The sequence below is a fragment of the Carcharodon carcharias genome, chromosome 22 (assembly GCF_017639515.1).
Source record: "Carcharodon carcharias isolate sCarCar2 chromosome 22, sCarCar2.pri, whole genome shotgun sequence".
Taxonomy (NCBI): domain Eukaryota; kingdom Metazoa; phylum Chordata; class Chondrichthyes; order Lamniformes; family Lamnidae; genus Carcharodon; species Carcharodon carcharias.
In genome coordinates this window covers 62,696,430-62,712,465 of record NC_054488.1, presented here as the reverse complement: position 1 = coordinate 62,712,465, position 16,036 = coordinate 62,696,430, and positions in this window count along the sequence as shown.

The window sequence follows — 16,036 nt, the reverse complement described above, 5'->3', positions numbered from 1 at the left end:
CAGCAATCTCATAAGAATTACTCTGATCAGCAGTACACTCATCAGCAGCACTCTGATCAGTAGTACTCTCATCAGCAATACTCTCATCAGCAGCACTCTCATCAGCAGCACTCTCATCAGCAATACTCTGATCAACAGTAATCTCATCAGCATCACTCTCATCAGCAATACTCTTATCAGCAGCAATCGCATCAGCAGCACTCTCATCAGCAATACTCTGATCAACAGTACTCTCATCAGCAATACTGATTAGCAGTTCTCGCTCATCAGCAGCAGTCCCATCAGCAGCACTCATCAGCAGTACGCTCATCAGCAGCACTCTCCGCAGCAATAATCTCATCAGTTGCTCTCTCATCAGCAGTACTCTCATCACCGAAACTCTCATCAGCAGCACTCTAATCAGGAGTACTCTCATCAGCAATACTCTCATCAGCAGCCCTCTGAACAGCAGTACTCTCATCAGCAATAATCTCATCAGCAATAGTCTTATCAGCAGTACTTTGATAAGCAGTACTCTCAACAGCAGCACTCTCATCAGCAGTACTGTGATCAGCAGTACTCTCATCAGCTTTACTCTCATCAGCAGGACTCTCATCAGCAGCACTCTAATCAGGAGTACTCTCATCAGCAATACTCTCATCAGCAGTACTCTGATCAGCAGTACTCTCATCAAAAATAATCTCATCAGCAATTTTCTTATCAGCAGTACTTTGATTAGCAGTACTCTGAACAGCAGCACTCTCATCAGCAGTACTCTGATCAGCAGTACTCTCATCAGCAGTACTTTCATCAGCAGTACTCTCATCAGCAGTACTCTCAACAGCAGCACTCTCAATCAGCAGCACTCTAATCAGGAGTACTCTCATCAGCAATACTCTCATCAGCAGTACTCTGATCAGCAGTACTCTCATCAGAAATAATCTCATCAGCAATTTTCTTGTCAGCAGTACTTTGATTAACAGTACTCTGAACAGCAGCACTCTCATCAGCAGTACTTTCATCAGCAGTACTCTCATCAGCAGTACTCTCAACAGCAGCACTCTCATCAGCAGCACTCTCACCAGCAGCAGCCTCAACAGCAATACTCTCTTCAGCAGTACTCTCATCAGCAGAAATCTGATCAGCAGTTATCTCATCAGCAGTAATCTCATCAGCAGTACTCTCATCAGCAGTACTCTCATCAGCAGCACTCTCATTAGCAGTACTCTCATCAGCAGTACTCTCACCAATAGTACTTTAATCAGAGGGGTTCTGATCAGCAGCACTCTCATCAGCAGTACTCTCATCAGCAATACATTCATCAGCAGCATTCTGTTGAGCAGTACTCTGTTCAGCAGAACTATGATCAGCAGCACTCTGATCAGCAGCACTCTGATTAGCATTGCTCTCATCAGCAGCACTCTGATCAGCAGCTCTCTCAACAGCAGTACTCTCATCAGTATTATTCTGATCAGCTGTACTTTGATAAGCAGTGCTCTCAACAGCAGCACTCTCAACAGCAGGACTCTAATCAGCTGTACTCTCATCAGCAGTACTTTCATCAGCAGTACTCTCATCAGCAATACTCTGATCAGCATTACTCTCAACAGCAGTACTTTGATTCGCAGTACTCTGATCAGCAATACTCTCAACAGCAGTACTTTGATAAGCAGTACTCTGATCAGCAGTACTTTCATCAGTAGCACTCTCATCAGCAGTACTCTGATCAGCAGTACACTTATCAAAAGTACTCTGATCAGTAGTATTCCCATCAGAAATACTCGCATCAGTAGTACTTTCATCAGCAATACTCTCATCAGCAGAACTCTCATCAGCAGCACTCTAATCAGGAGTACTCTCATCAGCAATACTCTCATCAGCAGTACTCTGGTCAGCAGTACTCTCATCAGCAATAATCTCATCAGCAAGTTTCTTATCAGCAGTACTTTGATTAGCAGTACTCTGAACAGCAGCACTCTCATCAGCAGTACTCTGATCAGCAGTACTCTCATCAGCAGTACTTTCATCAGCAGTACTCTCATCAGCAGTTCTCTCAACAGCAGCACTCTCATCAGCAGCACTCTCACCAGCAGCAGTCTCAACTGCAATACTCTCATCAGTAGTACTCTCATCAGCAAAAATTTGATCAGCAGTTAGCTCATCAGCAATAATCTCATCAGCAGTACTCTCATCAGCAGTACTCTCATCAGCAGCACTCTCATCAGCAGCACTCTCATCAGCAGTACTCTCATCAGCAAAACTCTCATCAGCAGTACTCTCATCAGCAGTAATAACATCAGCAGAAGTCTAATCAGCAGTACTCTCATCAGCAGTACTCTCATCAGCAGCACTCTCATTAGCAGTACTCTCATCAGCAGTACTCTCACCAATAGTACTTTAATCAGAGGGGTTCTGATCAGCAGCACTCTCATCAGCAGTACTCTCATCAGCAATACATTCATCAGCAGCATTCTGTTGAGCAGTACTCTGTTCAGCAGAACTATGATCAGCAGCACTCTGATCAGCAGCACTCTGATTAGCATTGCTCTCATCAGCAGCACTCTGATCAGCAGCTCTCTCAACAGCAGTACTCTCATCAGTATTATTCTGATCAGCTGTACTTTGATAAGCAGTGCTCTCAACAGCAGAACTCTCATCTGCAGTATTCTCATCAGCTGTATTATGAACAGCAGTACTCTCATCAGCAATACTCTCATCAGCATTAGTCTGATCAGCTGTACTTTGATAAGCAGTACTCTCAACAGCAGCACCCTCATCAGCAGTTCTCTAATCAGCAGTACTCTCATCAGCAGTACTTTCAACAGCAGTACTCGAATCAGCGATACTCTGATCAGCATTACTCTCAACAGCATTACTTTGATTAGCAGTACTCTGATCAGCAATACTCTCAACAGCAGCACTCTCATCAGCAGCAGTCTCATCAGCAATACTCTGATCAGCAGTACTCTCACCAACAGTACTTTAATCAGAGGGGCTCTGATCAGCAGCACTCTCAACAGCAGTACTCTCATCAGCACTACATTCATCAGCAGCATTCTGTTGAGCAGTACTCTGTTCAGCAGCACTCTGATCAGCAGCACTCTGATCAGCAGTGCTCTCAACAGCAGCACTCTCTTCAGCAGCATTCTCATCAGCAGTACGCTCATGAGCAACACTCTCATCAGCAGTACTGTGAACAGCACTACTCTCATCAGCAGTACTCTCATCAGCAGGACTCTCATCAGCAGTACTCTCATCAGCAATAATATCATCAGCAATACTCTGATCAGCAGTACTTTGATAAGCAGTCCTCTCAACAGCAGCACTCTCATCAGCAGCACTTGGATCAGCAGTACACTCATCAGCAGTACTCTGATCAGCAGCACTCTCATTAGCAATACTGATTAGCAGCACTCTCATCAGCATTAGTCTGATCAGCTGTACCTTGATAAGCAGTAGTCTCAACAGCAGCACTCCCATCAGCAGGACTCTAATCAGCTGTACTCTCATCAGCAGTACTTTCATCAGCAGTACTCTCATCAGCAATACTCTGATCAGCATTACTCTCAACAGCAGTACTTTGATTCGCAGTACTCTGATCAGCAATACTCTCAACAGCAGTACTTTGATAAGCAGTACTCTGATCAGCAGTACTTTCATCAGTAGCACTCTCATCAGCAGTACTCTGATCAGCAGTACACTTATCAAAAGTACTCTGATCAGTAGTATTCCCATCAGAAATACTCGCATCAGTAGTACTTTCATCAGCAATACTCTCATCAGCAGAACTCTCATCAGCAGCACTCTAATCAGGAGTACTCTCATCAGCAATACTCTCATCAGCAGTACTCTGGTCAGCAGTACTCTCATCAGCAATAATCTCATCAGCAAGTTTCTTATCAGCAGTACTTTGATTAGCAGTACTCTGAACAGCAGCACTCTCATCAGCAGTACTCTGATCAGCAGTACTCTCATCAGCAGTACTTTCATCAGCAGTACTCTCATCAGCAGTTCTCTCAACAGCAGCACTCTCATCAGCAGCACTCTCACCAGCAGCAGTCTCAACTGCAATACTCTCATCAGTAGTACTCTCATCAGCAAAAATTTGATCAGCAGTTAGCTCATCAGCAATAATCTCATCAGCAGTACTCTCATCAGCAGTACTCTCATCAGCAGCACTCTCATCAGCAGCACTCTCATCAGCAGTACTCTCATCAGCAAAACTCTCATCAGCAGTACTCTCATCAGCAGGAATTACATCAGCAGCAGTCTAATCAGGAGTACTCTCATCAGCAATACTCTCAACAGCAGAACTCTCATCTGCAGTATTCTCATCAGCTGTATTATGAACAGCAGTACTCTCATCAGCAATACTCTCATCAGCATTAGTCTGATCAGCTGTACTTTGATAAGCAGTACTCTCAACAGCAGCACCCTCATCAGCAGTTCTCTAATCAGCAGTACTCTCATCAGCAGTACTTTCAACAGCAGTACTCGAATCAGCGATACTCTGATCAGCATTACTCTCAACAGCATTACTTTGATTAGCAGTACTCTGATCAGCAATACTCTCAACAGCAGCACTCTCATCAGCAGCAGTCTCATCAGCAATACTCTGATCAGCAGTACTCTCACCAACAGTACTTTAATCAGAGGGGCTCTGATCAGCAGCACTCTCAACAGCAGTACTCTCATCAGCACTACATTCATCAGCAGCATTCTGTTGAGCAGTACTCTGTTCAGCAGCACTCTGATCAGCAGCACTCTGATCAGCAGTGCTCTCAACAGCAGCACTCTCTTCAGCAGCATTCTCATCAGCAGTACGCTCATGAGCAACACTCTCATCAGCAGTACTGTGAACAGCACTACTCTCATCAGCAGTACTCTCATCAGCAGGACTCTCATCAGCAGTACTCTCATCAGCAATAATATCATCAGCAATACTCTGATCAGCAGTACTTTGATAAGCAGTCCTCTCAACAGCAGCACTCTCATCAGCAGCACTTGGATCAGCAGTACTCTCATCAGCAGTACTCTGATCAGCAGCACTCTCATTAGCAATACTGATTAGCAGCACTCTCATCAGCATTAGTCTGATCAGCTGTACCTTGATAAGCAGTAGTCTCAACAGCAGCACTCCCATCAGCAGGACTCTAATCAGCAGTATTCTCATCAGCAGTTCTTTCATCAGCAGCACTCTCATCAGCAATACTCTGATCAGCAATACTCTCAACAGCAGTACTTTGATAAGCAGTACTCTGATCAGCAGTACTATCCTCAGTAGCACTCTCATCAGCAGTACTCTGATCAGCAGTACACTTATCAGAAGTACTCTGATCACTAGTACTCTCTTCAGAAATACTCGTATCAGCAGTACTATCATCAGCAATACTCTCATCAGCAGCAATCTCATAAGAATTACTCTGATCAGCAGTACACTCATCAGCAGCACTCTGCTCAGTAGTACTCTCATCAGCAATACTCTCATCAGCAGCACTCTCATCAGCAGCACTCTCATCAGCAATACTCTGATCAACAGTAATCTCATCAGCATCACTCTCATCAGCAATACTCTTATCAGCAGCAATCGCATCAGCAGCACTCTCATCAGCAATACTCTGATCAACAGTACTCTCATCAGCAATACTGATTAGCAGTTCTCGCTCATCAGCAGCAGTCCCATCAGCAGCACTCATCAGCAGTACGCTCATCAGCAGCACTCTCCGCAGCAATAATCTCATCAGTTGCTCTCTCATCAGCAGTACTCTCATCACCGAAACTCTCATCAGCAGCACTCTAATCAGGAGTACTCTCATCAGCAATACTCTCATCAGCAGCCCTCTGAACAGCAGTACTCTCATCAGCAATAATCTCATCAGCAATAGTCTTATCAGCAGTACTTTGATAAGCAGTACTCTCAACAGCAGCACTCTCATCAGCAGTACTGTGATCAGCAGTACTCTCATCAGCTTTACTCTCATCAGCAGGACTCTCATCAGCAGCACTCTAATCAGGAGTACTCTCATCAGCAATACTCTCATCAGCAGTACTCTGATCAGCAGTACTCTCATCAAAAATAATCTCATCAGCAATTTTCTTATCAGCAGTACTTTGATTAGCAGTACTCTGAACAGCAGCACTCTCATCAGCAGTACTCTGATCAGCAGTACTCTCATCAGCAGTACTTTCATCAGCAGTACTCTCATCAGCAGTACTCTCAACAGCAGCACTCTCAATCAGCAGCACTCTAATCAGGAGTACTCTCATCAGCAATACTCTCATCAGCAGTACTCTGATCAGCAGTACTCTCATCAGAAATAATCTCATCAGCAATTTTCTTGTCAGCAGTACTTTGATTAACAGTACTCTGAACAGCAGCACTCTCATCAGCAGTACTTTCATCAGCAGTACTCTCATCAGCAGTACTCTCAACAGCAGCACTCTCATCAGCAGCACTCTCACCAGCAGCAGCCTCAACAGCAATACTCTCTTCAGCAGTACTCTCATCAGCAGAAATCTGATCAGCAGTTATCTCATCAGCAGTAATCTCATCAGCAGTACTCTCATCAGCAGTACTCTCATCAGCAGCACTCTCATTAGCAGTACTCTCATCAGCAGTACTCTCACCAATAGTACTTTAATCAGAGGGGTTCTGATCAGCAGCACTCTCATCAGCAGTACTCTCATCAGCAATACATTCATCAGCAGCATTCTGTTGAGCAGTACTCTGTTCAGCAGAACTATGATCAGCAGCACTCTGATCAGCAGCACTCTGATTAGCATTGCTCTCATCAGCAGCACTCTGATCAGCAGCTCTCTCAACAGCAGTACTCTCATCAGTATTATTCTGATCAGCTGTACTTTGATAAGCAGTGCTCTCAACAGCAGCACTCTCAACAGCAGGACTCTAATCAGCTGTACTCTCATCAGCAGTACTTTCATCAGCAGTACTCTCATCAGCAATACTCTGATCAGCATTACTCTCAACAGCAGTACTTTGATTCGCAGTACTCTGATCAGCAATACTCTCAACAGCAGTACTTTGATAAGCAGTACTCTGATCAGCAGTACTTTCATCAGTAGCACTCTCATCAGCAGTACTCTGATCAGCAGTACACTTATCAAAAGTACTCTGATCAGTAGTATTCCCATCAGAAATACTCGCATCAGTAGTACTTTCATCAGCAATACTCTCATCAGCAGAACTCTCATCAGCAGCACTCTAATCAGGAGTACTCTCATCAGCAATACTCTCATCAGCAGTACTCTGGTCAGCAGTACTCTCATCAGCAATAATCTCATCAGCAAGTTTCTTATCAGCAGTACTTTGATTAGCAGTACTCTGAACAGCAGCACTCTCATCAGCAGTACTCTGATCAGCAGTACTCTCATCAGCAGTACTTTCATCAGCAGTACTCTCATCAGCAGTTCTCTCAACAGCAGCACTCTCATCAGCAGCACTCTCACCAGCAGCAGTCTCAACTGCAATACTCTCATCAGTAGTACTCTCATCAGCAAAAATTTGATCAGCAGTTAGCTCATCAGCAATAATCTCATCAGCAGTACTCTCATCAGCAGTACTCTCATCAGCAGCACTCTCATCAGCAGCACTCTCATCAGCAGTACTCTCATCAGCAAAACTCTCATCAGCAGTACTCTCATCAGCAGGAATTACATCAGCAGCAGTCTAATCAGCAGTACTCTCATCAGCAGTACTCTCATCAGCAGCACTCTCATTAGCAGTACTCTCATCAGCAGTACTCTCACCAATAGTACTTTAATCAGAGGGGTTCTGATCAGCAGCACTCTCATCAGCAGTACTCTCATCAGCAATACATTCATCAGCAGCATTCTGTTGAGCAGTACTCTGTTCAGCAGAACTATGATCAGCAGCACTCTGATCAGCAGCACTCTGATTAGCATTGCTCTCATCAGCAGCACTCTGATCAGCAGCTCTCTCAACAGCAGTACTCTCATCAGTATTATTCTGATCAGCTGTACTTTGATAAGCAGTGCTCTCAACAGCAGCACTCTCAACAGCAGTACTCTAATCAGCTGTACTCTCATCAGCAGTACTTTCATCAGCAGTACTCTCATCAGCAATACTCTGATCAGCATTACTCTCAACAGCAGTACTTTGATTCGCAGTACTCTGATCAGCAATACTCTCAACAGCAGTACTTTGATAAGCAGTACTCTGATCAGCAGTACTTTCATCAGTAGCACTCTCATCAGCAGTACTCTGATCAGCAGTACACTTATCAAAAGTACTCTGATCAGTAGTATTCCCATCAGAAATACTCGCATCAGTAGTACTTTCATCAGCAATACTCTCATCAGCAGAACTCTCATCAGCAGCACTCTAATCAGGAGTACTCTCATCAGCAATACTCTCATCAGCAGTACTCTGGTCAGCAGTACTCTCATCAGCAATAATCTCATCAGCAAGTTTCTTATCAGCAGTACTTTGATTAGCAGTACTCTGAACAGCAGCACTCTCATCAGCAGTACTCTGATCAGCAGTACTCTCATCAGCAGTACTTTCATCAGCAGTACTCTCATCAGCAGTTCTCTCAACAGCAGCACTCTCATCAGCAGCACTCTCACCAGCAGCAGTCTCAACTGCAATACTCTCATCAGTAGTACTCTCATCAGCAAAAATTTGATCAGCAGTTAGCTCATCAGCAATAATCTCATCAGCAGTACTCTCATCAGCAGTACTCTCATCAGCAGCACTCTCATCAGCAGCACTCTCATCAGCAGTACTCTCATCAGCAAAACTCTCATCAGCAGTACTCTCATCAGCAGGAATTACATCAGCAGCAGTCTAATCAGGAGTACTCTCATCAGCAATACTCTCAACAGCAGAACTCTCATCTGCAGTATTCTCATCAGCTGTATTATGAACAGCAGTACTCTCATCAGCAATACTCTCATCAGCATTAGTCTGATCAGCTGTACTTTGATAAGCAGTACTCTCAACAGCAGCACCCTCATCAGCAGTTCTCTAATCAGCAGTACTCTCATCAGCAGTACTTTCAACAGCAGTACTCGAATCAGCGATACTCTGATCAGCATTACTCTCAACAGCATTACTTTGATTAGCAGTACTCTGATCAGCAATACTCTCAACAGCAGCACTCTCATCAGCAGCAGTCTCATCAGCAATACTCTGATCAGCAGTACTCTAACCAACAGTACTTTAATCAGAGGGGCTCTGATCAGCAGCACTCTCAACAGCAGTACTCTCATCAGCACTACATTCATCAGCAGCATTCTGTTGAGCAGTACTCTGTTCAGCAGCACTCTGATCAGCAGCACTCTGATCAGCAGTGCTCTCAACAGCAGCACTCTCTTCAGCAGCATTCTCATCAGCAGTACGCTCATGAGCAACACTCTCATCAGCAGTACTGTGAACAGCACTACTCTCATCAGCAGTACTCTCATCAGCAGGACTCTCATCAGCAGTACTCTCATCAGCAATAATATCATCAGCAATACTCTGATCAGCAGTACTTTGATAAGCAGTCCTCTCAACAGCAGCACTCTCATCAGCAGCACTTGGATCAGCAGTACTCTCATCAGCAGTACTCTGATCAGCAGCACTCTCATTAGCAATACTGATTAGCAGCACTCTCATCAGCATTAGTCTGATCAGCTGTACCTTGATAAGCAGTAGTCTCAACAGCAGCACTCCCATCAGCAGGACTCTAATCAGCAGTATTCTCATCAGCAGTTCTTTCATCAGCAGCACTCTCATCAGCAATACTCTGATCAGCAATACTCTCAACAGCAGTACTTTGATAAGCAGTACTCTGATCAGCAGTACTATCCTCAGTAGCACTCTCATCAGCAGTACTCTGATCAGCAGTACACTTATCAGAAGTACTCTGATCACTAGTACTCTCTTCAGAAATACTCGTATCAGCAGTACTATCATCAGCAATACTCTCATCAGCAGCAATCTCATAAGAATTACTCTGATCAGCAGTACACTCATCAGCAGCACTCTGATCAGTAGTACTCTCATCAGCAATACTCTCATCAGCAGCACTCTCATCAGCAGCACTCTCATCAGCAATACTCTGATCAACAGTAATCTCATCAGCATCACTCTCATCAGCAATACTCTTATCAGCAGCAATCGCATCAGCAGCACTCTCATCAGCAATACTCTGATCAACAGTACTCTCATCAGCAATACTGATTAGCAGTTCTCGCTCATCAGCAGCAGTCCCATCAGCAGCACTCATCAGCAGTACGCTCATCAGCAGCACTCTCCGCAGCAATAATCTCATCAGTTGCTCTCTCATCAGCAGTACTCTCATCACCGAAACTCTCATCAGCAGCACTCTAATCAGGAGTACTCTCATCAGCAATACTCTCATCAGCAGCCCTCTGAACAGCAGTACTCTCATCAGCAATAATCTCATCAGCAATAGTCTTATCAGCAGTACTTTGATAAGCAGTACTCTCAACAGCAGCACTCTCATCAGCAGTACTGTGATCAGCAGTACTCTCATCAGCTTTACTCTCATCAGCAGGACTCTCATCAGCAGCACTCTAATCAGGAGTACTCTCATCAGCAATACTCTCATCAGCAGTACTCTGATCAGCAGTACTCTCATCAAAAATAATCTCATCAGCAATTTTCTTATCAGCAGTACTTTGATTAGCAGTACTCTGAACAGCAGCACTCTCATCAGCAGTACTCTCATCAGCAGCACTCTCATCAGCAGCACTCTCATCAGCAGTACTCTCATCAGCAAAACTCTCATCAGCAGTACTCTCATCAGCAGGAATTACATCAGCAGCAGTCTAATCAGCAGTACTCTCATCAGCAGTACTCTCATCAGCAGCACTCTCATTAGCAGTACTCTCATCAGCAGTACTCTCACCAATAGTACTTTAATCAGAGGGGTTCTGATCAGCAGCACTCTCATCAGCAGTACTCTCATCAGCAATACATTCATCAGCAGCATTCTGTTGAGCAGTACTCTGTTCAGCAGAACTATGATCAGCAGCACTCTGATCAGCAGCACTCTGATTAGCATTGCTCTCATCAGCAGCACTCTGATCAGCAGCTCTCTCAACAGCAGTACTCTCATCAGTATTATTCTGATCAGCTGTACTTTGATAAGCAGTGCTCTCAACAGCAGCACTCTCAACAGCAGGACTCTAATCAGCTGTACTCTCATCAGCAGTACTTTCATCAGCAGTACTCTCATCAGCAATACTCTGATCAGCATTACTCTCAACAGCAGTACTTTGATTCGCAGTACTCTGATCAGCAATACTCTCAACAGCAGTACTTTGATAAGCAGTACTCTGATCAGCAGTACTTTCATCAGTAGCACTCTCATCAGCAGTACTCTGATCAGCAGTACACTTATCAAAAGTACTCTGATCAGTAGTATTCTCATCAGAAATACTCGCATCAGTAGTACTTTCATCAGCAATACTCTCATCAGCAGAACTCTCATCAGCAGCACTCTAATCAGGAGTACTCTCATCAGCAATACTCTCATCAGCAGTACTCTGGTCAGCAGTACTCTCATCAGCAATAATCTCATCAGCAAGTTTCTTATCAGCAGTACTTTGATTAGCAGTACTCTGAACAGCAGCACTCTCATCAGCAGTACTCTGATCAGCAGTACTCTCATCAGCAGTACTTTCATCAGCAGTACTCTCATCAGCAGTTCTCTCAACAGCAGCACTCTCATCAGCAGCACTCTCACCAGCAGCAGTCTCAACTGCAATACTCTCATCAGTAGTACTCTCATCAGCAAAAATTTGATCAGCAGTTAGCTCATCAGCAATAATCTCATCAGCAGTACTCTCATCAGCAGTACTCTCATCAGCAGCACTCTCATCAGCAGCACTCTCATCAGCAGTACTCTCATCAGCAAAACTCTCATCAGCAGTACTCTCATCAGCAGGAATTACATCAGCAGCAGTCTAATCAGGAGTACTCTCATCAGCAATACTCTCAACAGCAGAACTCTCATCTGCAGTATTCTCATCAGCTGTATTATGAACAGCAGTACTCTCATCAGCAATACTCTCATCAGCATTAGTCTGATCAGCTGTACTTTGATAAGCAGTACTCTCAACAGCAGCACCCTCATCAGCAGTTCTCTAATCAGCAGTACTCTCATCAGCAGTACTTTCAACAGCAGTACTCGAATCAGCGATACTCTGATCAGCATTACTCTCAACAGCATTACTTTGATTAGCAGTACTCTGATCAGCAATACTCTCAACAGCAGCACTCTCATCAGCAGCAGTCTCATCAGCAATACTCTGATCAGCAGTACTCTAACCAACAGTACTTTAATCAGAGGGGCTCTGATCAGCAGCACTCTCAACAGCAGTACTCTCATCAGCACTACATTCATCAGCAGCATTCTGTTGAGCAGTACTCTGTTCAGCAGCACTCTGATCAGCAGCACTCTGATCAGCAGTGCTCTCAACAGCAGCACTCTCTTCAGCAGCATTCTCATCAGCAGTACGCTCATGAGCAACACTCTCATCAGCAGTACTGTGAACAGCACTACTCTCATCAGCAGTACTCTCATCAGCAGGACTCTCATCAGCAGTACTCTCATCAGCAATAATATCATCAGCAATACTCTGATCAGCAGTACTTTGATAAGCAGTCCTCTCAACAGCAGCACTCTCATCAGCAGCACTTGGATCAGCAGTACACTCATCAGCAGTACTCTGATCAGCAGCACTCTCATTAGCAATACTGATTAGCAGCACTCTCATCAGCATTAGTCTGATCAGCTGTACCTTGATAAGCAGTAGTCTCAACAGCAGCACTCCCATCAGCAGGACTCTAATCAGCTGTACTCTCATCAGCAGTACTTTCATCAGCAGTACTCTCATCAGCAATACTCTGATCAGCATTACTCTCAACAGCAGTACTTTGATTCGCAGTACTCTGATCAGCAATACTCTCAACAGCAGTACTTTGATAAGCAGTACTCTGATCAGCAGTACTTTCATCAGTAGCACTCTCATCAGCAGTACTCTGATCAGCAGTACACTTATCAAAAGTACTCTGATCAGTAGTATTCTCATCAGAAATACTCGCATCAGTAGTACTTTCATCAGCAATACTCTCATCAGCAGAACTCTCATCAGCAGCACTCTAATCAGGAGTACTCTCATCAGCAATACTCTCATCAGCAGTACTCTGGTCAGCAGTACTCTCATCAGCAATAATCTCATCAGCAAGTTTCTTATCAGCAGTACTTTGATTAGCAGTACTCTGAACAGCAGCACTCTCATCAGCAGTACTCTGATCAGCAGTACTCTCATCAGCAGTACTTTCATCAGCAGTACTCTCATCAGCAGTTCTCTCAACAGCAGCACTCTCATCAGCAGCACTCTCACCAGCAGCAGTCTCAACTGCAATACTCTCATCAGTAGTACTCTCATCAGCAAAAATTTGATCAGCAGTTAGCTCATCAGCAATAATCTCATCAGCAGTACTCTCATCAGCAGTACTCTCATCAGCAGCACTCTCATCAGCAGCACTCTCATCAGCAGTACTCTCATCAGCAAAACTCTCATCAGCAGTACTCTCATCAGCAGGAATTACATCAGCAGCAGTCTAATCAGGAGTACTCTCATCAGCAATACTCTCAACAGCAGAACTCTCATCTGCAGTATTCTCATCAGCTGTATTATGAACAGCAGTACTCTCATCAGCAATACTCTCATCAGCATTAGTCTGATCAGCTGTACTTTGATAAGCAGTACTCTCAACAGCAGCACCCTCATCAGCAGTTCTCTAATCAGCAGTACTCTCATCAGCAGTACTTTCAACAGCAGTACTCGAATCAGCGATACTCTGATCAACATTACTCTCAACAGCATTACTTTGATTAGCAGTACTCTGATCAGCAATACTCTCAACAGCAGCACTCTCATCAGCAGCAGTCTCATCAGCAATACTCTGATCAGCAGTACTCTCACCAACAGTACTTTAATCAGAGGGGCTCTGATCAGCAGCACTCTCAACAGCAGTACTCTCATCAGCACTACATTCATCAGCAGCATTCTGTTGAGCAGTACTCTGTTCAGCAGCACTCTGATCAGCAGCACTCTGATCAGCAGTGCTCTCAACAGCAGCACTCTCTTCAGCAGCATTCTCATCAGCAGTACTCTCATGAGCAACACTCTCATCAGCAGTACTGTGAACAGCACTACTCTCATCAGCAGTACTCTCATCAGCAGGACTCTCATCAGCAGTACTCTCATCAGCAATAATATCATCAGCAATACTCTGATCAGCAGTACTTTGATAAGCAGTCCTCTCAACAGCAGCACTCTCATCAGCAGCACTTGGATCAGCAGTACTCTCATCAGCAGTACTCTGATCAGCAGCACTCTCATTAGCAATACTGATTAGCAGCACTCTCATCAGCATTAGTCTGATCAGCTGTACCTTGATAAGCAGTAGTCTCAACAGCAGCACTCCCATCAGCAGGACTCTAATCAGCAGTATTCTCATCAGCAGTTCTTTCATCAGCAGCACTCTCATCAGCAATACTCTGATCAGCAATACTCTCAACAGCAGTACTTTGATAAGCAGTACTCTGATCAGCAGTACTATCATCAGTAGCACTCTCATCAGCAGTACTCTGATCAGCAGTACACTTATCAGAAGTACTCTGATCACTAGTACTCTCTTCAGAAATACTCGTATCAGCAGTACTATCATCAGCAATACTCTCATCAGCAGCAATCTCATAAGAATTACTCTGATCAGCAGTACACTCATCAGCAGCACTCTGATCAGTAGTACTCTCATCAGCAATACTCTCATCAGCAGCACTCTCATCAGCAGCACTCTCATCAGCAATACTCTGATCAGCAGTAATCTCATCAGCATCACTCTCATCAGCAATACTCTTATCAGCAGCAATCGCATCAGCAGCACTCTCATCAGCAATACTCTGATCAACAGTACTCTCATCAGCAATACTGATTAGCAGTTCTCTCTCATCAGCAGCAGTCCCATCAGCAGCACTCATCAGCAGTACACTCATCAGCAGCACTCTCCGCAGCAATAATCTCATCAGTTGCTCTCTCATCAGCAGTACTCTCATCACCGAAACTCTCATCAGCAGTACTCTAATCAGGAGTACTCTCATCAGCAATACTTTGATAAGCAGTACTCTCAACAGCAGCACTCTCATCAGCAGTACTGTGATCAGCAGTACTCTCATCAGCTTTACTCTCATCAGCAGGACTCTCATCAGCAGCACTTTAATCAGGAGTACTCTCATCAGCAATACTCTCATCAGCAGTACTCTGATCAGCAGTACTCTCATCAAAAATAATCTCATCAGCAATTTTCTTATCAGCAGTACTTTGATTAGCAGTACTCTGAACAGCAGCACTCTCATCAGCAGTACTCTGATCAGCAGTACTCTCATCAGCAGTACTTTCATCAGCAGTACTCTCATCAGCAGTACTCTCAACAGCAGCACTCTCATCAGCAGCACTCTAATCAGGAGTACTCTCATCAGCAATACTCTCATCAGCAGTACTCTGATCAGCAGTACTCTCATCAGAAATAATCTCATCAGCAATTTTCTTGTCAGCAGTACTTTGATTAACAGTACTCTGAACAGCAGCACTCTCATCAGCAGTACTCTGATCAGCAGTACTCTCATCAGCAGTACTTTCATCAGCAGTACTCTCATCAGCAGTACTCTCAACAGCAGTCTCTCATCAGCAGCACTCTCACCAGCAGCAGCCTCAACAGCAATACTCTCTTCAGCAGTACTCTCATCAGCAGAAATCTGATCAGCAGTTATCTCATCAGCAGTAATCTCATCAGCAGTACTCTCATCAGCAGTACTCAAATCAGCAGCACTCTCATCAGCAGTACTCTCATCAGCAGTACTCTCATCAGCAGCACTCTCATCAGCAGTACTCTCATCAGCAGGAATTTCATCAGCAGCAGTCTAATCAGTAGTACTCTCATCAGCAATACTCTCAACAGCAGAACTCTCATCTGCAGTGTTCTCATCAGCTG